The following is a 24726-nucleotide window of genomic DNA, read 5'->3' on the forward strand; positions in this document are numbered from 1 at the left end:
ATGTTGGGTATGCAGATTTATAAATATGTACAAATGAACGATATATTTGTGTCAACCTACTACTCTGACCAGTACCTGACAGATGGAAGCATCATATGTGCATAAAAAAGTGAAATTAAAATAAAATTCTCAAAATAGTTAACAATTAATTTGTGTTTATTAAAACTATACATAAAGAAAGGCTTTGTGCTTAAGAACCTTCAGTGGCCCACTAATTAAACAGTAATTTTAGTGGGTGTGTGGGGGAAATGCCCCAAACCCAAAAAGACTAGGTAAAGCAGATGTCTTGGTCAAATGTCTCTAGACAGTCACTCACCTTAAAATCACACTGATAAACATAAATACATGATTCGTTCACCAAGCATAAAGTATTGCACAAGAGCAGTTTTATCTGGGGAAAAAATGCAATTTTCCATCGTTTTGAATTTCAAAATGGTTCCCAGATTTAGATATAATTGTATTTTCTAAAGAAGAAACATTTATATTCAGTAATGCTGTTAGAACCTGATTTTTACCGTTGATCATATTCCAGTCTACTTTGTGGCAAAGGAAAAATCAGTGGTGACAATTTGACAAAGATAAAGGCAGATGAGATTGTAAAACAAAATACACACACAAGAAACATATTCCAAAAATCCCTAACCATACGGTGCCCGATCCCTGGAAGAAACCTGCAGCCTAGGTCACGGTGACCTAGACTGTGACTCTCTTCCTTTTGAACCATTTGGTTGCTCTCTGGTCTGCAGCACCCTGTCTTCGGTTTCGCTCTCACCACCATCTGCCACAGTCAGGTCCAGAGGCATCAGGCCATCATCTCTTACCAAATGGTTGACAGTGTGGGTTGCATCCAAAAGGGGGTGGCGCGCTGGGCCCATGGCCCGAGAAGAGGGCTTGCCCAGCAAGCTGGAGCCCTGTGGTTCCCCCAGCCCCGCAGGCGGGGAAAGCAGGGAAAGGCAATTGGTCTGGGAAGCTCCTCCAACCGGCTGGACACCAGGATTCAGGATTCCGAGCTCCTGACTCAGCTTTGCCATCTGATCTTCCAGTCCCCTGGTGCACTGTTAGACAGACACAGGGGGTTAAGCTGTCCTGCAAGCTTCCCTTCTTTCTGGATTTCAAGCTCAGCAACGTGGGACTGTAATTCTGCTTCCCCCATCTCAGACCTCCGCTCCTTCCTCATTTGTGAGGTCAAGTTTGGCTCATTTGTGCTTTGAGTGGCTTAACTGGTAAAGTAGTCTCTGCTCTGTACTGAGCCATCGTGTGCCTTCTCCTGCGGACTTCTATTCTGGGCTTCCAAGGTGGTTACTAATGATTCTGCTCTGTTTCTATTTCCGCCATCCTTTGTTTCATTTCTCCTACTTCTGCCTGTGTTTCAGCTCCTCTAAGTTGAAGGGTCATCTGTTCACCCATTTTTCTTAGGTGGGTCTTTCCATCTCCCGGCAGCACCAGCGAGGTGGTGCAGCCCACGTTCTTTGGAGTTCTTGACTTGCTTTCTCAGTTCTTTCATTCTACAATGGCTTCTGCTTCTCAGTTTCACAGCGATGAGTTGCTCCCCGACGCCTGTGATGTAATTCTCATCAGGAAAGGCCACTGGTCCTCTTGTCTATTTCCAGTTCTTTATCTTGCATCTCTTTTACTGCACACGGAGGCTCGGCTTCCCTCAGTCTTGCTTGGACCAGTTCCTTCTCTAGCTGTAACACAAAATCTTCACCGTAGTTGGAACCGCATTTAGTTTTTTTCTAGTGTTTCAATGCACTATTTTGTTTTTGCCCTGGTGGGAGGGTACCAGAGATTGACCTCGGGGGGCACTCAACCACAGAGCCACATCCCCAGCCCCATTTAGTCTTTTATTTAGAGACAGGGTCTCACTGATTTGCTTAGGGCCTGGCTCAGTTGCTGAGGCTGGCTTTGAACTCTCCTGCCTCCTGTCTCAGCCTCAGCCTCCTCAGCCGCTGGGATTACAGGAGTGCGCCACCTCACCTGGTTCAATGCGCTCTTTTTAAAGCCTTTTTCTTGTGCATAATATTTTATTATCAACTTGCTTATCCATGTCTTTAATTTTTATTGAGCATTCTTTTTCAAGCTTTTTCTTTTTCTTTTGTTTTCTGAGTTGTATTTGACTTGGTAAAATGCTTGGATTAATTTGTCAGGAACCACCTTCAAAGGGATGTGAAATGACCTGAAAGTGCTGTTACATCCCTTCCATGTCAAGTTGCATTCATTCTGCCTGATTCATTTACAGAAGCCCCAATCCTGCTTGAATTACTATTTCTAAATCCTCAGACAGAAAGAGATCACACACCCTTATTGCCATCGGTAGTAGAAAAGTTGGAAGAAAGATTGTCAGGACTTCACTAAGTTTCTGAGGCTGGCTTTGAACTCGAGATGCTCCTGCCTCAGCCTCTTGGGTAGCTGGGGTTACCGGTATCCACCACCCTGATTGGCCATACTTGGTTTTAAAAGTTCATGAAGTCTATAATCTTGCATTAATTTAGCAAATATCCATCAGCACTTCTTCTGGCATCTGCATAAGCAACAATCCAACTATAAAACAATTCCATGACCTTAACCAACCCTGCAATCCACTAAAGAATATGCCTTCATCACATTAAATGAAACCTCCCATCCAAAGCTTTTTCCCTTAAAAAAAAATATGTATTGGGTGTAACTTTTGCAACATCCCTTCAGCTCATTTTTTCACCAGGAGGGGCCATTTTCAGGGGTTCTGAATGCTGATCTCCCACTGGCATTCTTTGGGCTCTGCAGAAAAGTTGCCCAACTCTTCCTCTAACGCGGTGGGTTATTCCCTTATGAACCAGTTCCTTATCTTGCTTTGCCTTCGTTGTGTTTGTGTACACATCATCCCGTGCATTAACTGTTCTTCCCCACAAAGAACCCGAGAATCTGCTTCAAGGAGGTTGAAGTTTGCTGGAGGCTGTGAAACTTGAAACAAGAGAGAAGCCACTTCTTGAGAGATGCTTGCTTCTTCTGGGCCCCCCAAACAGATCTTAAAGGTTACATTTGCCTCTAACAATCGATTTTGTTCCTCCAGTCCAGCCGGGAGTTCTGGACTCAACCGTGATGGGAGGATGGTGAAAGGGCTGGTGCTGACAGCGTGGTAGGTGAGGCTGTCGTGTAAGTGAAGCAGGAGGACTTGCCACCTGACTGGCCACTGCCTGTGTGCGACACTGTGCTCCTCACCTATGACACAGTAGAACTCAGCTTTTCTGCAACCTTGGAAACGTCGGGTGGACATCACCAGAAACATTAACTTCCCACCCAGCCCGCACGAGCCCCCTTCCAGCACCTCCAACATGCCCAGCTCCACAGTCACTTGCCCTCGTAACCCTTTCAAGGCATTTGCCACATGCTGTGTGCCAGGCCGTGGCTGGCTGAGCTGGAGACACAGCAGTGACCAACAGCCCTAGATGGCCCCTCAGGAAGCTCACAGAACTCCACCTTTCTTCTCCCTACATTTCTCCTGCCGGCTCCTGATCCTTCTCTTTCCCTCCTTGTCGGGAGCTGCTCTGGAAATACAAGCCCGTAAGCCCTGAGCAAGAGATTCTGAACCATCCTTGCACCCTGTGATTACTAGGGCTTTACCTCTGCTTGGATAATGAGGCATGGCCCCAGGAGGAGGCGTCACCTGGTGGGGTTGAGCTGCACTCACCTGTTCCTTTGTAATCCTACCCCTTGCCTCAGTTTGAATGGCTTCTCCCCAATAAAACCAGGTTCCAGGCTGCTCTCTCTCTTTCTAGCCTGCCTTGCCTCCTTTGTGGGACCTGGGTCAGAGGAGCCATCAGAGAACCCAAAGGAAAAGGTATCTCTCTGTCTCTGTGTGATTATTTCATGCAGCCCAGTTCACCTGGAGTGACCCTGACTGGTTTAGTTGTGTGTCGCAGCACCTCCCTGTCCTTTCTTGCTACTAGAAATCCTTTTATTTGGGGGGAATATTGGGGATTGAACCCAGTAGTGATTAACCACTGAGCCACATCCCCAGCCCTTTCTAATTTTCATTTTGTGACAGGGTCTCAGTTGCTTAGGGCCTGGCTCAGCTGCTGAGTCTGACTTTGAACTTGTGATCCTCTTGTCTCAGACTCCTGAGTCGCTGGGATTACAGGTGTGTGCCACCATGCCTGGGTCTCTCTAAGAAATTCTAAAGCATTTGCCTAGGAATGTCTACACATCACGGCCTTCATTCCCCCCATAACCCGGGGTAAAACCTGAAGTTAATCCACAGGGAATCATTCATTCATACAGTGGGGAATGAGTCATAGATGGTCCTTACTCTCATGGGGCTTATAGATTTGAAAAATATAGATAATAAACAAAAATAATTAAGATAGTACCCAGTTCCAGGCATGTTGGTGCATGCCTGTCATCTCAGTGACTCTGGAGGCTGAGGCCAAAGGATTGAAAATTTGAGGCCAGCCTCGGCAATTTAGCAAGGCTATAAGCAACTTAGAACTCGTTTCAAATTTTTAAAAATGGGGGGAGTTCTGGAGAAAGTGCTCCTGCGTTCAATCTCCAGTACAAAAAAAGAAAAAGAAAAGAAAAGAAATTAAGAAAGAAAAAAAAAAGAGAAGAAAATAGAAAGAAAGCCAGGGTAAGGGGAGAGGCTTAGCGGACGCGAAGGAACCACTGTCAATCCCCCGTCCGTGTGGGCACGTGCCGTTCTTTCCCTAGTAGGAGGCAGTTTCCTTCCCCTCCTTGAATTTGGGCCAGCCCCCACGATTTGTTTTGATTAACAGGATGTGGCAGAAGCAACATTCTGAGAATTGCAAGTCTAGGTCGTCCCAGGTGCTGGCTTCTGCTTTCTCCTTCTTGAATCCCTGAGGGGCCATGTCTGCTGGAGAGACCCAGGGAGAGACAGCAGTTGCCCAGAGAGGAGCTGAAGCCATCTTGAACATTCCAGCCACAACTGGACTCCAGCTGAATGCAGCCATAGGAGTGGTCCCAGTCAACTCTGGGGGGGGGGAGGGGGTAAAAGACCCACCGGCAGAGCCCATCCAACCCTCAGACTAGTGAGAAGTAAACTGGGAACACAGGGGGCCCTGCTGCATTCAGTGATACGGTCTGGTCAGAACTGGGGCCCAACTGAGGAAGTGGCCTAGTGCACAAATTGTAAGCGGGTGCTAAAAAGCTCAGTGGCCAAGACACATATTTTTAATGCAATCTTTTAACACATCAAAATTAATGCAGAAAATCCATGATGTTTTGCTGAACAAAATGTCAAGGTTTTAAATAAAGGCTGGTGCCATGTCCCAAGCCAAGTTGGTACTTGAAGCAAAAGGAAAAGTGTCCGGCCTGACTTTGTTGGAGACAAACTCAGGGATGACGTTTTTAAAATCTACTCAACTGCATTTTCATTTGAGAGAATTTCCATACTTGACCATTTCTCTGGACCAAGTGATGATACTAAATCATTTTTTTTTTCAAATCAACTTGTGCTGAAATAAAATTATAGTACATTTTATTTTGGTATAATTGAAACTCAGTGTGAGTTTTGATATATCCACTTTATAACTTTTCAACTGTTTTGTCTGATATTCCGGGGGGAAATTAGTCCTTAAAAAAAATGCATGAATTCAGGACTGAGGTGGTGGCTCAGTGGTAGAGTGCTTGCCTGGCATGTGTGAGGCACTGGGTTCGATTTTTAAGATCCATTGCAACTAGAAAATATTTTTTTTAAAAAATGCATGAATTCACTAATAGGGACACAGGAGCATAAGGCTTTTTTGTATCAGGCCCAATGTGGCTTGGAACAGCATTGATCAGAACCCCAAGCTGCCCCTGCCTAAGGTTCAGGTGACCGGGTAGAGAGGAGGCAGGGGGAGGGCTGAGCAGCCTGATTCTGCCTGACTAGAGAAGCAGATGTCCCTCGGGTAGATGGGCTCAGGAAGACACTCTGAGGCCCCTCCAACGTCGCCTGATGGTAAAGTAAATGCACACATTGACTTGAACCCAGCACCTGCTCCTGAGAATCCACTCCATTGACCTTTTCAGGACAGAAGTAGCTTAATCGCCTGCTCCTGGGGTCTGTCTACAGGGAAGAAAGGATGTCCAGGGGGCTCCTCTGGCTGGACGTGAACCCAGGATGTGGGGGCCACTATTTCTTTTAATTTTTCACTGGAAACTTCAATATCATTTTATTATATGTTTTAGAAAATTATTTAAATGTATGAAAGGGCTATGTCATCCAGGCTTTTCAATTTATTGTAAACTCTTTACAACGGGTAAAAACATAACAGATAATACACGTCATCCCGTCATCAGGATGTTTACCGCTGAATCTTTCATCGTGGGAGGAAGAAAAAGGGAAATTGAGTGAGTTTCTCACAATAGGACAGGAAAAAAAAAAAAAAAGGAAACTGTGTGAGTTCTCTTCAAAAGGACAATGACGGAGTAAATCTGGGTATCTACACTCCACGGGTCATGAAACCACACCATACGGTCATTAAGAACCAGGAATCGAATGACTTGGAGGGTTTCCAAGTACTGAAAAGTAGGATGCAGAGAGCTCTGACTAGTATCTTCTTCTTCTTTTTCTCCTCCTCCTCCTCCTCCTCCTTTTTTTAGTCGTAGTTGGACACAACACCTCTATTTTATTTATTTATATGTGGTGCTGAGGTTCAAACCCAGGGCTGGCCCATTCCTCGCGACAAAAACACTCAGGGTCACTCCAGGGGAACTGGGCTGCAGGAAATAACCACACAAGAGACAGAGATACTTTGTTCTTTGGGGGTTGTGACAGTTCCTCTAATCTTAAGGGTCCGCAGAAAGAGAGAGAGAGAGAGAGAGAGAGAGAGAGAGAGCACGTGCTGACCCCTTTTATTGAGGAGAAGCTATTCAAATGAGGCAAGGATTCAGGTCAGGCTGAGTCTAGCTTAGTGATGTCTGCTGTCAGCAGTTGACTGACATCTAGGAAGGCCACACCCAAAGGCAGAGTAAAAGAAGGGGACACACAAAGGGCGTTTCCATGGAACATTCTATCCCAAACAGAGCAAAGGGGTAGTATCACAAAGGAACAGGTGAGCGTAGCTCCACCCATGGGGCTGCAGGAAGGCACATTGTGCTACTTCGAGGATTGGGATAGCTGTCTAGGGCCACTACAAATGTGGCCAGATCACTATGAAAGTGACCGACAGAGCCTCTATTGACCTCAGGAAGGAAAATGCTGGTCACTCAACACGACGGCCCCCCACACAGGGCCTCTCACATGCTAGGCGAGCGCCCTGCCACTGAGCCCCAGCCCCAGCCCGTGACTAGCATCTTATTTTTGGAAGATAAATAATTCCCATAATCCTGTGTATGAGGACACACACACACACACACACACACACACACACACACACACAATGTATATATCTCTACGGATGTGTGAATGCATACATAGGATTGCTTAAGTTCGGAAGACAATGGGAAGAGATATACCAGTATGGATCTGACATGTCCCTCAGAAGTGCCTGTGTTGAAGGCCTTGTCCTGGGAGTGTGGCACTAGTGGCAGATGGTGGAACCTAGCTGGTCCCGGTTGGAGGAAGTCATGTCATCAAGGGAGTGCCCTTGAAAAGGATTTTGGAACCCTTGCCCCCCTTCCTGTCTTTCTCTTTGCATCCCAGTTGCCACCAGCCGAGCAGCTTCCTGTGCCTTGATGTTCTGCCTCACACACACCCAAAGCCAAGGGCCAATCAGGAACTGAAACCTCTGAAACTGTGAGCCAAAATAACCTTTCCTCTCAACTTAAGCCTCAATTTCCTGTCCTTTATAATGCAGATAAATAATAGCACAGTTGTCCCGATTATTAGCCACATGGGAGGTGACTACTATTTATCAAAAGAATAGGATGTGCCAAGCCTTGTGCCTTATGTACAGTATGATAATATCTTAAAATATGAAAGTCAAATTACTGTACAAGGGCACACAAAGCTCAGAGAAGTTATGAGACTTGTCCAAGGCCACCCAGACAACCATCGTGAATCCACACTATAAACCCAGGAATATTTGAGTCCAAAGATCTTCTCCTATCTGAGACTTCAATTAGTGATATTTGGTTCTACACCCCCCTCTGCCATCTATTGCCTTAGAGACCTCTGAATTCGTCAGGATAGGCCAACTGATGTTGCAATAACAAACAACGCCAGTGTCTTGGTGGCTTAATACAATAACAGAGCTTATTTCTCACTCATTTCACATGTCCCGTGGGGTCAGCTGAACTCTGAGCAACATCTATTTGCTCCGGGACCCAAGCCAGCGCACTTGATCTGGAACCCTGTGGCCAGCATTACAAGAAAGCAGAGACAGGAAAGACCACCCTTAACTCTCTTAAAGCATCTACCCAGAATTGATTCACGTTGCTAGTGCCCACACTCACGGTCCCTCTATGGGTATCTCATTCTTTCTTCCAATCATGAATCAATAGCAATAGATGAGTCCAGCTATTTCTGCTGTGAGAAAATAGATTTCTTGGCCGAAGCCACCCAGTCTGTGGTCTTTCAATATGGCAGCCCCAAGAGCTAGGGCAAGTAATGTTCTAACGACTCCCTTACACTGAGTGCTTATTACCCACTAGGCACTTAGTAGTCATTTGCCTCTTCAGGAATGTTCACAACTCCCATTTTACACAGGAGGTTGGACTGAGAGAGAGGAAGGGACTCTTCTCTGCCCTGTAGTTCTGGGGCTAGAAGTCAGAAAACTACATTTCCCAGGCCCTTATGTCACCTGAGAAGAGGAGACACTCCCCCTCTGAAGGTAAAGAATGGTGAGATGTGCTTTCCACACCCATGCTTCTGTCAGCCTCTGTGGAACCGGTGGAGGGGCCTCCTCTGTGGTCCCAACCCTAGCCACACAGCCGACCACTGGGTCCCAGCACAAGCTGGTTGCGCCCCTCTGCCCTAGGGGTGTAGCTACTTCCCGCAGGAGCTCCTCGGCAGACTGTATCTTTACAGAAGTACCCACAGCAATATTTTAGGTCCTTCATGCTCTTTTAGGACATTACCACTCTTCGCTCCCCTTCCTTGATCCCGGACAAACAGGATATAGCAGAAATGATGCTACATGACTTCCAAGGCTGGGTCATAAAGGCAGCGATTGCATCTAATGCTGACTAAAACATTACCACAGAGGCTTGAACTAGCACCCAGGTGCACGCCCATCAGGCTGGCTACTCCAGACAAGGTGGTCAAGAAATCAGAAAATGGCAAGTGTCGTCAAGGATATGGAGAAATCAGAACCCTTGCGCACTGTTGGTGGCTGCTCTGGAGAACAGTATGGTGTCCCCCTCGCCCCCCAAATTGAACACACATGACCCAACATGCAACTTCTGGGTATACATCTCAAAGAACTGAGAGCAGGTTCTTGACGAGATCTCTGAATATCCGCGTTCAGAGCAGCGTTATTCACAGTAGCCAAGAGGTGGAAGCAACCCACGGTCCATCAACAGGTGAACGCATTAGCTAACCGTGGTGTGTCCATTTAACGGATCATAACTCAGCCTTAAGAAGAAAGGAAATCTTGGCACACGCTGTAGGATAAATGAAGCTCAGGACATTAGGCTAAATGAAATAAGCCAGTCACAAAAGAATAACTCCTGCATGATTCCACCTACACGTGCGATCTAGAGGAAGTCACATTCAAAGGCTGGGGTGGGAAATGGGGAGTTTTTGTTAATGGGTACAGAATTTCCGTTGTGCAAGATGAAAGTTCTGGAGATCGGTAATGGAACAATGCAGATATTTGTATCACTACTGAACTGTATACTTAGATGCAGTTATGATGGCAAATTTTATGTTATATATTTCACTACAATTAAAAATTTTAAAAACAAGGGCTGGGGTTGTGGCTCAGCAGTGGAGTGCTCTCCTAGCACACGCGAGGCCCTGGGTTCGATCCTCAGCAACACAAAAAAATAAATAAGTTAAATAGGGGTATTGTGTCCAACTGTAACTAAAAAATAAATATTAAAAAAAATTAAAAACAAAAGCACCCATTTATCATCTCAGTTTTGTAGATCAAAAGTAGTCCAGGGGCTGGGGCTGGGGCCGAGGCTCAGCGAAAGAGCACTTGCCTGGCCTGTGTGAGGCAACAAGTTCGATTCTCAGCAACCCATATAAATAAGTAAAATAAAGGTTTATCAACAACTAAAAAATATTTTTAAAAAAGTAGTCCAATACTAGGCATGGTGACTCACACCTGTAATCCCAGTGACTCAGGAGGCTAAGGCAGGAGGACCACGGGAAAAGGCCAGCCTCAGCAATTTAGCAAGGCTCTGAATGATTTAGTGAGACCCTCTCTCAAAATAAGAAATTAAAAGGGCTTAATTTCAGCGGTAAAGTGCCCCTGGGTTTCATCCCTGGCACGCACACACACACACACACACACACACACACACACACACACACACAAATCCAATGGGCTTGTTGATTCTCTACTTAGGATCTGTCAAGGCCAAAATCAAGGTGTTGGCCAGGCTGATTCTTCTCTGGGAATGGGATCCTGTTCCAAGCTCTTTTAGATTTTCAGTAGAATCAGTTACTGGCACTTACAGGACTGAGGGTTGCTCTCAGCCCCTAGAGGCCATTCTCAGGACCCCCTCCAACTTCAGGCCAGCGATGCCACAGCAAATCCTTTGCATGTTTCACATCTAACTTCCTCTTTGGCCACAGCCAAAAGAACACACTTTACTTTTAAAGGGCTTGCAGGAGTAGATGCAATTCACCCAAATAATGTCCTTTCTACTGAACTCAAACTCAACTAATTGCTAAACTTAATGATATATGAAAAATCCCCTTGCCATGTAACATAATATCATCATGTTCTATTATATTCCATTATATTCATAGTCCAGGGGATTACGATGGAAATCTTGGAGGGGAGGGTTGGCTGTGTTAAAATCCCTCCTATCACAAGCCAAGGCCCCATGTCATAAGGAAGTCTAAGTACACAAAAGAGCTATGTGCAGGGTTCTCTGGCTGCAGCAGCAGCCAAGTTCTCAGCCACCACCGTATCAACTGACAGAGTTATGTATATGAGCCTGGAGACGGCTCCAGCCCCCTGCCCTCAAACCACCCCAGCTAACGCTCCAGACCTCATGGAGCAGAAACAAAGACTCCCCAAACTCCCGAGTCACATTCCCGAATAATTTCATGCTACTAAGTTTTGGGGTCACTTATTACACAGCCACAGTGATCAGAACACCCTCCCTTTCTCCCTTTTTGCTCTCTAGCCCTCCTCCCTCCACCACTTCTTCTCTCAGTATAAGCAACTCCCCTTATTAAATTCCTTCTATCAAGAAACCTAGGCTGGGCGTGGTGGCTCGTGCTGTGATCCCCGCACTCGGGAGGCTGAGGCAGGAGGATCTTGAATTCAAAGCCAGCCTCAGCAACTTAATGAGGCCCTAAGAGACTCAGCAAGACCCTGTTTTAAATAAAATATTAAAAAGGGCTGGGCATATGGCTCAGTGGTTGGGTGCCCCAGGGTTCAATCCCCGGTAGGGGCGGGGGAGAAGGAGGAAGAAGAGGAAGAAGAAGAGGGAGGTGGAGGAGGGAAGAAAAAATGTGGGTGGTTTCTCTTTGTGCCTTGTCCCTGTAGCTCTCCCCTCCTCCTTCCTCGCTAATAGAGCCTCAACTTGTTCAGATCTGGAGCAGCCTTGTTCCTTAGGAGAGGCTGGGACTTTTTTCAACTCCAGGGACTGAATCCTGATCAGGGGAAGTCACTCAAGATAAGTCCATGACTTTCCAGAGACTGGCTGGCCAACGAGGCATGCGGGAAAGTCTCCTAGGGTTTTGCAGAAGACCAGAATGAGAAGCCAACCCTTTCTGCTTTGGATATTGGTTGTACGAGTGTGGCTCTGGCCACCAAGATGCAAAAAAGAAAGATTCTCAATGACTCCTTGGGCTGAATCAAAGACACCTGAATACCCCCCACCCCTCTGTTCTTTGGGTCCTGTTGCACAATATTACCTATCTTACTGTGCCTGCCCCAGGGCCTTTGCATTTCCATTTCCCTCTGCTTGCCAAGCCCCCTCACGGATACTCAGACAGCTGCACCACCTCTCCCTCGCCCCCTTCAGGCCTTTATTCAAATCTCATCTCCTAACCCACCTATGTAAAATCTCTCATCTTGGCAACACTCTCTTTCCTCCTGCCAACAGCTCTCTCTTCTCTGGCATATTATGTGATTTGGGTTGTTATCTGTCTCCTCCACTATCACCAGCCTCCATGAGAGGAGGGGATCTGTTCTGTATCCCTGGTGTCTAGAGCTGTGCTTGACGTGCAGTATGTGATCAATAAACATTTGTTAGATGAATGATGGATGGTTTCAGTTCCTTGGGTCGGATTTTCTGTTACTTTCAGCGGAAAGCAGAAGGTTCCCGGCATCCTGCCCACTGTGAGTTCCCCATTTTTACCCCTCTGACGGAGCATTTGTTCTACGCCCCCCTGGCCCCAGACACTGCCGTCTCCAGCAGCCCCCACCCCAGCTCTCAGAACCCCTGGTGAAGATGGCCTTGGCCTCCTCAGGCCCCAGGGGAGGAAGTCCACCCTGTCAGGGTCCTATCTGAGGCTGCTACTTCAGAAAAAGGAAGCCCAAACAGCTTGGCCTTGTGGGACGCGATTCATTCAGATTTGGTGACAGCTGGGAGGTCGAGCCCAGGCAGCAGGGGACCCTCACCCAAGCCTCCTGCCCATCCTGGCCCAGAAGGAAAGAAACAGGTCGCTCCAGGAGCCTTGGGGAGTGGGTGTCTGGGGTCCTCAAGGCCCACCTTGGCTGCACGGGACTTTGCTAGACCTTTCAGAGGGAGACAGAAGGATTTGCTCCTTCATGTTGGAGAACACAGACACGGACCCAGCTGAGGGAGTGGCTTGTGTCCAGGACCCTTCAGTTGAAGAAAGCGGCCTGGTCTTTGGGGCCCATGGCCTCAAAGAGAAGAAGGTGGCCTTTGTAGTCAGGGGAAGAACGACCCTAGTCTGGAGGGGGAGGGGAGGTTGTCCCCAGGAAGACCCTTGTCTGCCAAGGAGGTCTGGCCCTAGTCCAGCAGAGGCCTGGCCTCGGAGGCAGCTGGATGGCCTTTTAGGGGTTCCTGGGACCAGGAAAGAGGACTTCCCTAGGGGAAGCACTTGGCCTAGGACAGGAACCTGTCCCTGGTCCCTGACTTTCTCAGTAGAAGCTTCCAGGCCCCAGAAGTGTCCCAAAGAGGGGATCCGGGGCCTCATCCAGTGAGATGCAGAGAGGAGGCAGGAGGAGAAGGGTGGTCCAGGCCTGACTCCTCAAGCCAGCACCGAGGTCCCCAGGGCCACCACCAGCACGGGCAGGGCAAGGCGGAGTCCAGCGGCGGCGCCCAAGAGGCACTGGGACTCCAGGACGGCACGGCGACCCGAGCTGCAGTATGGCGGGCGGGCCAGCCGCAGGCCCTGCAGAGCCACTCTTTCTGTCACCCCCCGGGCGCTGCACAGGTTTCGGGAGCCACAGCCACGCAAGCTCAGGTTTCGGCCGCCTGTGGAGACAAGTGTTAGGAGAGACGTGGTGGGGACACGCGCGCGGGCGGAGGGTCACACCTGCACACACACCTTGCACATGCCCAGCTGGCACCAGATGGGTGTCTATGGGGCCTTCGAGTCCTTGTCCTTGGTGAGACCTACCGGGCTCCTTTGGTCCCTTGACCTGGGACTGGTCAGGGCTGCCCCTCTTAACTATCCTTTTTACCTTGTACATAAGCTTTCCCTTAAGGTTCAATGCTCACAAACACCGAGACCCCGAATGCTGCTTGATTTCACACATTTGCAAGTTTTTCCAATGATTCTTCAGAGGTGTGTTTGATATAATGAGGTGAGGTGGTAGATTTATGAATAGGTATAAATATGCAAATGGCCAGTTTATGGAGGACTTGAAGGGGGATGTGCAGGTAAAAGGGTCTCATTGTTCCAATTAAAAAACCCTCACAACTACAGGTTATTTTTAAGTCCTTATCTTTTTTATATATAGAGAGATGGAAATTTGTACAAAGAAAGTGATACAATATCTGAATTTGCTTCAAAATAATATGAGGCCATCAGGTGGCAATAGCAGAGTGGGGTAAAAGGTATAATGGGGATTTATTAAACTAGTCCCATTTTTATTTATCTTTGACCAACTTCTCCATAACTAAAAAAAGAGAAAAAAATGTTAAAAAGAGCTGGGTGCGGTGGTGCATGCCTGTAATCCCAGTGGCTCAGGAGGCTGAGGCAGGAGGATCACTAGTTTGAGGCCAGTCTCAGCAACTTAGGGAGACCCTGCCTCAAACTAAAAAATAGAAAGGGCTGGGGTGTGGCTCACTGTTAAGTGACGCTGGGTTCAATCCCCAAAAAATGTTAAAAAGAAGCATAAGCCTCAGTGTGATCCCTATTTGTCTCATTTTGGCTGAACTAGTATGTACATTCACAGGGCCATTTGTGAATCACTGTTCCAAACCCATTCTCTTGCACACTCACCCCCACATGTGCACCCATGCACACACACACATACTCAATCACATATGGCTCCCATCCCCAGACGCCCCACACATAACACAAAAGCACCTGCCAACCCCATCCATGGATACCCTGCCCCAGAAACACACAGACACACACTTCTCAATGATGGAGGGAAGGCGCGTGTGGCCCGCAAGCCTCATACACACGCCTGTCATGACCCCTTCCGAGACACACCCCCGTGTTCCTTTCTTCCTGTTTTCCCAGTGCTGCAGCCCCATTTACAGCACTTCCTGTATTCTAGAGTGACGCTGTTCGATATGATAATCACTAGCCACATGTGGCTATTGAACACCTGAGATGTAGACAGTCTGAATGGACATGTGTTGTGAGTGTAAAATAAACACCCAATTTCAAAGACTTAGAAAAATCGAATGCAAGATATCTCGCTTACAATCTCTTACATTGATTGCGTGTGGGAATGATAATAGCTGGATACGTTGGGTTAAACCAAATGTTATTAAGTTAATTTCCCCTGCTACTTTTTAATTGTTTAATGAGGCTACTAGAAAATTTTAAATTATACATGTGACTCACATTATATAGCTTTTGGATAGCACTCCTGTAGGAGTTTAACGGATTATCTGATTTTCTTTGCAACAGTATTGTGTCTTAGAGACTTTTATTGCCTCCTTTTTTGAACAGGAAAATGGAAGCACAGAGAGGCTAAACCACCTGCCTGAGATCACCCAGCTTGAAAGTGGTGGATCAAGGATTTGAACCCAAGTGGCCTGGGCCCCGGAGTCCTGCTCTTGTGCTGTCTACCCTATTGCTTCTCTCAACAGCTCACTCAGACCTTATGAACCCTCAGGGGGAAAGTGTGCAGCTACCATCTCCATTGACTGGAAGAGAAACTGAAGCTCGTAAAGTTGAAGTTGCTTGCCACAGGCCACACAGTAAATGGCGGAGGGGAGAAAACCCAAACGCTGGCCTGTCTTCATCGAAAACCAGCATGCTCAACTCACCTGTGTGTGAACATGCACACACACACACATCTCATTACCTCCTTCAGATATCAGGTTCAGCTGGACACACTCGGTCATCCAATGGGGACACTGCATGTAGAGGGACGAATTGCAGGGTCCCTGGTGGCCCCCTGCACATGTAGGGCACAGGAACTTGCTCAAGGGGCGGGAAGCCGGCAGAGCTGCTGCACAGGGGAAGGGGACGGTCAGCCAAGAGGACTCTCAGAGCCTCCCGGGGCCCTGGTGCACTCAAGACACTCTACCACAGGGGAATGGCCTTAATGAGATTTCCCGCTGAGCTGGGGTCAGGTGACTTAGGGAACCTGTTGGGGGATGGGGGTTGATGTTCTTGCCCACCTACCTTCCTCAATGGAGGCCAAGTCCCCCTCCAAAGTCACCCACCACTTCCTTGGCCACCTATCTGACTGCTTCCTGGTGGCAGCGTACCGAGAGGAGTGGGCTTCTGGCAGTTGCCTCGGCAACAGGTGGTGTTGACCCAGAAGCCGAAGCGAGCACCATAGGTCAAGGCAGAGACAGATCTGTCCCATTTACAATCCTTGGAGGCCACGCAGGAACCATTTCTCCAGGCCACTGAGTCTCCTTCCCCAAACGCTGGAGAGAGGCGGAGGGCAGACTCATGAGGAAAGGCAGCCACAAGCCACCCTCTACTGGAACTCCCCAAGTCCCTTTGAATGTCACGCCATTGTCATTCGCCCTGCCTGAGCCCCCATGATACATCCAGTGTGGTCATTGCTCCTGAAGACAACTCAGAAAACCTTCCTTGACACTCCGCCTTCTCCCTATGGGTCCCAATCAACAGGGGGCCTCTGTGAGTCTCCCCCATCTGCCTATGGGCACCTCTTGGGCTTGATACTCAGATTGGTACTCAGTTCTCTGGGATTCCCGAAGTGCCCAGTACCGGGGCCTGTGCACTATTCATGCTGCTGGAAGACAGCAGAGAGCTGGCTGCAAGTTCAATTCCTCTTCCCGTTTACAGGAAAGACCAGTTTTTCCCCTTTACAGGAGCAGAGAGACAGGGAACTTGGGGCTTGCTGCCCAGATACCAAGATGGCCACCCCCGAATCTCCAGCCCTCGGCAATGTCACTGTGACGCCCTCAGCAAGAGGAAGATCTGCTTCCTCACCCCTTCAATCTGCGGCTTGCTCTGGTCCACAGATTGTGGCACAGTGGTGCTGTGCCAGGCCTGGGCCTTTTCTTCTCAGGAAGCTGAGGCTGAGGTACAGCTGCCAAGAACCCCCGGAACAGAGGCCCTGGGGGATGAGGGGCCTCCAGTGCCGGTCAAGTTCCCAGCCGAATTCACCATATAAGTGACCTCAGCTTTCACCCCCTGGAGTGGAAGAGCTGCCCACTTGAGCCCAAGATGGCGAATCATGAGAAATAACAAAGCATTATTTTATTTAAGTTGGTGGTTTTTTTGTTTTAGGGTGTTTTTTGTTTTTTGGTTTTTTGGGTTTTTTTTTTTTTTTTTTGGTACTGGGGATTGAACCCAGGGGTGCTTAACCACCGAGCCCTATCCCCAGCCCTTTTTAAATATTTTATTTAGAGACAGGATCTCCCTAAGTTATTGAGGCTGGTTTGGAACTCATGATCCTCCCACCTCAGCCTCCCGAGCAGCTGGGATTAGGCATGCACCACTACACCCAGCTAAGCCATTGTTTTAAACCACAAAATTGTGGTTAAAAAATCATATGAAATCTACCTTCTTAACCATTTTAAGTGTACAGTTCAATGGTTAACTATACTTACAGTATTGTGTAACAGATCTCTAGACTTTTTTTAAACTGAAACCCTAAAGATGGTGGAATGAGATGGACATCATTACCCCAAGTACATGTATGAAGACACGAAAAGTGTGTACTACTCTGTGTACAACCAGAGAATGAAAAATTGTGCTCTATTGTACTGTGAATTGAAATGCATTCTGCTGTCATATATAATAAATTTGATTAATATTTGTCCTCTTATGACAGGTTGAGCCTTTTTTTTTTTTTTTTTTGCATTGGAGATTGAACTCAGAGGCACTTTACCACTGAGCCACATCCTCAGAACTTTTTGCTTTTTATTTTGAGACAGGGTCTCACTAAGTGCTTAGGACTGGCCTTAAACTTGTGATCCTCCTGCCTCAGCCTCTCAAGGGGATGGCTACTTAGCAAGAGCTGAACCAAATGTCATTAGATTTGCACCTCACACCTTCTGCTGCCCCGAGCCTCTTCCCTGAGTGGCCATAAAAAGTGGAGGCCGCAGACACAGAAAGGCAAGAAGTCTTGCTGTGCCTTAGGGCCTGTTTCTACTCCTGTGGGCACTCACCTGTGATTCCTGCCGTCTGAAGGCAGTAGTTCCTGTCCTCCGGGCAGGAGACAGGGTTGCAATGGTAGAGGTCTGAGCAGGTGAAACAGATGGTGGCCTTTGCCTTGGTATGGGTCACATTTGCATGGGGACCTGAGGAGAGAAAGAAAATCTTTGTGTGTGTGTGTGCATGCGAGAGCGAGCTTGTGCATGTGTACTTGCAAAATTTTCTGGGCACATCTGTGTGTGCCCTTAGAGTGCAAAAGTGCTTTTGTGTGTGCACATTTGCTGTGATGCTGTTCGTGGGGGCTGTTTCCTGGGTGCACATCTGGCTGTACATGCCTGTGTTGAATTGTCTGGGTGTGTCTGAAACTGGTTGGGGGCTGGGGCGATGGTGTTGTGTGTGCTCCTGTGCCCCCGCCCCTGCACAAGTGTCTATGTGCATATGGGTATGAGTGGATCTATGTGTCTATGTGTGTGTTTAAGGCTGGTTTTGTGGGTCTATGAGTGCTGCTGGGTCCGGCTGTGTCTGTTTCCAGTGAGGTTTGGGGTACTCGGATGTGTCAGGGTACAGCTGTGAGTGTTCACAGATGTCAGTAATGTGCGTCAGTGTGCCTGCGGACAATGGGTATTTCAGCATGCTTGTGTATGTCTGTCCCTGTCTTTCCCGGTCCCTGAACATGGATCTGAGGATCCACATGTCCATGCATGGCTGTGTTTTGTCTCTATACCTAGAGATCATGTAGGCAAAATTTCCATGACCCAAGTTCCTGTAGCTGGCAATCATTTTTGACCCTTTTTCTTTGTGTGTTGTAAATTTCAAGCTCCCAAGTCTGCCTTTTTTCTCCCTTCATTGTGATAATTCATTTGATCCACTGCTTAGTTTGGGAAAGTGAAACTGTTGGCAGCTGGGAATTTGAGGAAGCTGAGGTGAGGATGCTCCTGCTCTGCTTGCAGGGTAAGGGAGCAGATCTTTCTCTGCCTCGCAGAACGATCCTGCCTGAGCAGTTGCCAACAAAGGCATCTTCTACGTCCCTAGAACTGAGAGAACGCTGCTCTGTCCAGGGAACTTTGCCTTTCATTATGGACCTCTAAAAAATCCATGATGCTGTTCAAACAAATCGCTTATATACTGTCACCCCAGTAAATACTATTCCAATTAGCATCTCTCTTTTCCGGAAGACAAAAAACGATTGTGAATGTTCTTTCGTAATCCAAAAGAAGACGATTGACAAATCTGTCTTCTTTCACAAACGAGGAAGTGAAGAAATAAAAAGAACATCATATTTGTTCCTTAAACGGAGTTCAGATCTCTACACATCACAGGATGTTCACGTTGAAGTTCATGCACCTCTGTCCATGTGTGGTGGGTGCTGAGATAGAACTGTGCGTGTCTGTGGATGTACCCATGGTTTTCTGCTTCTGGGTGTGTGGGCTGCTGTTTGTGTGTGCATATGGATAACTGTACTCCTTGGGAGCATTAGAGTAGGGGACATTGTACCCTGGGGGAATGAACATTTAGGGTTGGGAAGAGAATGTGGGGCTTGGGGAGGGCTGACAGGGTGGGGTTCCCGGAAGGCAGGGCTCAAAGCACCTGGTTGTGTGGGAGGAGCCAGGGAACTGCAATCAGGCTTCGTGGTGAGATGAAATCCAGCCTCCTCCGGGCCCAGAGTGTCACTCACTTTCAGGTGGCAGATCTCTGGTGTAGCACAGCCTTTCAGGATTTGGGGACCTCCTGTAGAAATAAGGGGAAGTTGAGGGGTGAGACTCATGAGTCAAAGACTCCACCTCATGTCTGTCTCTTTATGTCAGCAAGTTCCCATCTCTTGGCAGCCTCTCAGTAGTTCTGTATGATTCATATTCAAATCTATGTTGCCATTTTTAAAATTTATTTTATTTTATTTATTTGTTTTTATGTGGTGCTAGGGATCAAACCCTGTGCTAGGCAAGCGCTCTGCCACTAAGCTACAGCCCCAGCCCCACTTTGCCATTTTTTTTTTTTAACAGCCTCTTCTTGCTGCTCTTTTTTGTGATTCAAACTCATGCCTTCAGGCCTCTCACATAGAGGTATATTACGTTCTGCAGCTGATAATTATGATAGCTGAGTTCCTCGTGGGTCCACATCTGTGATTTGTTGTTCCTGCTGTTCCTCATGGTGACTTACTTCCTTGTGTCTCAGGAGCTCAGATGGTGAGCTCACGTTTGGTTGATGTTGATCTATGGGAATCCTTGGAGGTTTTCCCCTGGGAGGCTTTGCTTTTGTTTCTATACAGACCTGGTGATGTTACCAACCTGTGGTCTTTTCAGCCTCTTCCGAAGGTCCTATCTTATGTGGGAACACAGAGTCAGCTCCCTGACCAATCTGCTGTGCTAAGACCTATTCACCCACAGCGGGCCATTATCAGCATCTGTTCTCGGGGCCATTGTGACTTTCACATTCTCTCATTGCTCTCATTCTGACTTCTGCTCCCATTTTTGTTTTGTTTAGGGACCCTTGGAAATTTCCCTAGCTTCCTGAAAGCTCCAAAGGCATGAAAAATACATATTTTTTTTGTACAAGATCTAGCTTATCTGTAAATGGTGACATACTAAGAGACAAGGGTGGCTAGTGGGAGCAGCCTGTCATCGGGAGCAGGCTATAAGGGAGTGTATGTCTGTAGAGCATTAAAAAAAATCAACTAAAAGTAAATCTGCTTTTTATTATCACCATGCACCAACAATTTTAAACAATGTCAGTGATAAAATATTCCTCCCTGCCAGAGTGGATCCCTCTCCCCAACTCCTTCCCAGCATGCCACTGTTTAGAGCAGGGAGACACTTTGGATATCTAGTCTACCTTACTGCCAGCGGCAGAAGTCTAGGCCACTTCTCTCTGTCCCTTTATTGGCTTCAGAGTTAGTCTATGTTCTGAGCAGGATGGTTCTATCCTAAGGCTTTTGCTGAAAAAGCCTCTGCCTCAACGTTTTGCAAACCTACATTAGTAATTTTAAAATGCATCTTCAGCTGGTGCAATGGTGGATGCCTGTAAAATCCCAGCAACTTCGGAGGCTAAAGCAGGATGATCACAAGCTTGAGGCCAGCCTTGGCAACTTAGTGAGATCCTGTCTTGAAATAAAAATAAAAAAGGACTGGGGGTGTAGTTTGGTGGCAGAGTGCCCCTGAGCTCAATCCTCAGAACTTCAAAAATAAAATAAGATGCATCTTCAAATTCTCTGACACATTAACCGGTGGCATCTGTGCTTATCTACACCTCCCACCACGAAACTAGATGAAATTTCGTGACCATTTCAATCAATAAACTATGGTAGAAGTAACTTTATGTGACTTCCAAGGCTAGGTCATAAAAGTTCTGGAGGCTGCCACCTCATTTGCTGAATGAAGTCTTCAACTACCACATCAAAGACCCTGAGACAGCCATGATGTGAGGGAAGCTCAAGCTAACCAATGTGGACAGATCACATGGAAAGGCCCAGGGACTCCGTGTGTGAGAGATGTTCAGCCAGCGCCCTACTGCTCTTGGCCCTGCTCTTTTATCAGGGGTGTGGAGGTACCAGGGATTGAACTCGGGTACTCAGCTACTGAGCCACATCCCCAGCCCTTTTTTTTGTATTTTATTCAGAGACAGGGTCTCACTGAGTTGCTTAATGCCTTACTTTTGCTGAGGCTGGCTTTGAACTTGGGATCCTCCTGTCTCAGCCTCCTGTGCTGCTGGGATTAAAGGTATGCACCACTGCGCCCAGGTTGGCCCTGCTCTTGATTCCAGCTCTAGCCACCTTCTGAGTCTAAACACATGAGAAACCCAGAACTGTCCAGCTGAGCTCTTCCTGAATTCCCAATCCATAGAAAGCATAAAAGATGGTCAGGTGAAGCCTCAGAGTTTGCAGGTGTTTTCTTCAATAACAAGAAATAATGCAAACATGTATGCAAATGAACCTCAAAACTTATTTGGGCGGGTAGGAGGGGAGTCTGCCAGGCAAATGACCTCCCAAAGGGAGCCCTTACCTTTGCTCCATGTCCCGTTGAGAGTGACGCACACAGTCTGGTTCCCGGTGCAGTTCATGATCGAAATGGAGTCACATGAGGTGAAATTGTCCCCGGAACAGTAAGGACACTTTACTGCGTTGGGCTGGGCCTTGGGCTCTGCCTCTGGTGGAAGTAGGTATATTCGGAGTGGGATGAAGATGAGGGAACCCTCCCCCAGCCCTCCTTCCCCCACCAGCCCTCTATTCTATCTCCCCCTCTATGTGTCTTCACGCCCCACCCTCACTGCCCTCGAGGAACAATCCAGATCATTTTCTGCCAAAATGGGACCAGTCTGGTCTCAGATGCCTCCTTCCAACCCCCAAAGATTTATTCTAGGGAGCCACTAACAGCAGCCCAGTTCTGTTCATTTGTTCTAAAAAAAACCTTCCAGTTGGATCCTAAAGTTTCTTTCATTCATTCCACAAACACTTCTTGAGCACCAACTGTGTACCAAGCACTCTTCTAGGCCCTGGAGACACAGCAATGACAACAGGTGAGAGCCCTTTCTTAGGGATCTTGAATTTCAAAATTGATTACAAAAGTGATCCTGTTATTTCGGGCTCAAGATGTTGTGGTATTCTGCAAAAGAGTACAACTCTGCCTTCCAGGTTCACCGCCATCTGATTAATTTTGAATGCTTCCTTAGAGATCGGAAACATTTAAAAGGAAGTCATTTAGGTATGAGTAAAGTAAAAACCCAGCCAAGAATCATCTTAAGCTCTCTCTGCTTCCTGATCATCATGTGAGCTGCTTCCCTCTGCCAAACTCTCCGCCATGATGTCTTCCTCATCCCGAGCCCCAAGGAATGGAGCCAGCCTTCTATGGATGGAGACCTCTGAAACCATTAACATTCCCCCCAATCCTAGGCCAAGTTACCTGTCCTTCCTTTGGCTCACTGACCACAGGACTGAAGAAATCCAGACTCGGGAGCTGGTACCAGCAGTCTAAGAAATAGCTATCTCTCCAGGCTACCATTTGGTTATGAATTATGACTGCTGATATGCACATCTGGAACTTAGCCTTTGTATCCCATTCTGCTCCCCTGACACATGAGTCTCTGCCTTCTCATTTGCTAGCAAATCAATAAAACTTCTTTTTGCTTTTTCTAAAAAAAAAAAAAAAAAAAAAAAAGAAGGGCTGGGGCTGTAGCTCAGCGGCAGAGTGCTTGCCTAGCATGTGTGAGGCACTGGGTTGGATCCTCAGTACCACATAAAGATAGACAAATAAATCAAAGGCGTTCTGTCCATCTACAACTACAAAAAAATTTTTAAAAATCATCTTAATAGAGGCCCATCTTGAATAAGTTGACTTAAAACTTTTTAATGCAGCTACTAGAGAAGTTTTAATTACAGGGATGGCTCATGTTACATTTCTATTGGACAATGTGGCAATAGACCCTTTATCAAAAGACAATTACCAGGCCAGGCATGGCGGCGACCACCTGTAATTCTACCAGCTCAGGAGGCTGAGACAGGAGGATCAGGAGTTCAAAGCCAGCCTCAGCAACTTAGCGAGGCTCTGAGCAACTCAGCAAGACCCTGTCTCTAAATAAAATATAAAAAGGGGTGGGGTGTGGCTTAGTGGTTAAGCCCCTTGGGTTCAATCCCTGGTACCACCAAAAACAAAAAACAAAAAACAGGTGTGGTCCTTTCAACCTACCATCACACACAGGATGTTTAAATGTGGTTATGATCCTAACTGACCTTTTAATCCCTGATCAGCAGGCCCACTTCTCAGCTTGGACCTCATGGTTTTTCTGTTAAGGTGCCCGACATAGAAAGCGGGGCCCCTCGCGGTTTGGAAGGACGCCGGGTGGCCCTGAGTGCTGTCTCGCCCCATAGTTCCTCTGCCAAACACAAATTCTTTCTTTAAAGAAATAACCAAGCAACAAAAAATCATCTTGATTCCCACGCAGCCCTGGGACTACTGTGATGTCAGGGACACAAAACCTGAGTGGACGCTCAGTCTCAGGGGTGGGCAAGGGCAGGGTGAGCTCTTCCTTAAGTCTGGTGCCCGAGGCAGGCGGCTGGTCTCACCCTAGACCCGTGTGTCACCCCCGAACCTTCTCATTCTGCTGCCCCAGCCCTCAGGGAGATTCCTGAGAAGAGGCTCAGGAGAGAAAAGAGTTCTGGGCTTCTCCCCAGTCCCCCCCAAATTCAAGAAGCGTAACTACAACATACCGAGTGCCCACCGTGGGCCAAACCAGGGGATCCCTCCCTACAAAATTTATTTCGTACCCATTTTCTAGATGAGAAAGTTGAGGTGCCCCTTCTCGCCCCCATCCACCAGACAGAAAGCTCCAGGGCAGGAAACTCCTGGCCAAGTCCCCATGACACCCTGGCTGCTGTGTGGCCCCCAGGTCCCGCCGCCAACAAACCTTTTTGGGGAGAGCTGCAGTTTTCACAGCACGAGGTGCTGATCCAGAGACCCGAGTGGGGACCGTAGGTCAGGGCATAGACACCTTCTCGGCATCTCCCAGGGACCACACAGGACCCGCTCTCAAGGACGGTGCCATTTTCTAAGGATGGAAGCCAAGGAGGGGAGAATAAAGGCCTCCCCTCCCGAGCCCTCCTGGGGCCTCCGTTCCCCTGAAGCCCTCCCCGGAGGCCACTGTGGGGCCTCCCCATGGCATTCGTCCACCCGACCCCGACACCCGCTCCAGCAGCGCCCCGCTGAGCTGTGAGACCCAGTGCACAAGCCCCAGGTGTCCCCAGCTGCTCCTCCGTGCCTGTCCCCTCCCACCCCTGTCCATTTCCTTTGTCCACCCTCTCCGCCCACCCCGGCCGGTCCCCCACCCAGATGTATCTGGCTAAACAAGCAGGAGTCCTGGGCAGAAGGACAAGCGATATCCGTGCAATTTCGCGGCGAAGAGCAGGCTGGACACGTCTTGGAAGCCCCTGTGGGGAGAGAGGAGCCATCAAACCCTGTGGT

At 47.9% G+C, this 24726-nt stretch overlaps 1 pseudogene; it reads right to left on the bottom strand.

Moving 5' to 3' along the window:
* Positions 1-683: 683 nt before the first annotated feature.
* LOC143383155 (EVI5-like protein) lies at positions 684-21832 on the bottom strand (annotated as a pseudogene).
* Between the last annotated feature and the right edge of the window lie 2894 nt (positions 21833-24726).

Source organism: Callospermophilus lateralis, chromosome 18 (assembly GCF_048772815.1).
Source record: "Callospermophilus lateralis isolate mCalLat2 chromosome 18, mCalLat2.hap1, whole genome shotgun sequence".
NCBI classification, from domain to species: Eukaryota; Metazoa; Chordata; class Mammalia; order Rodentia; family Sciuridae; genus Callospermophilus; species Callospermophilus lateralis.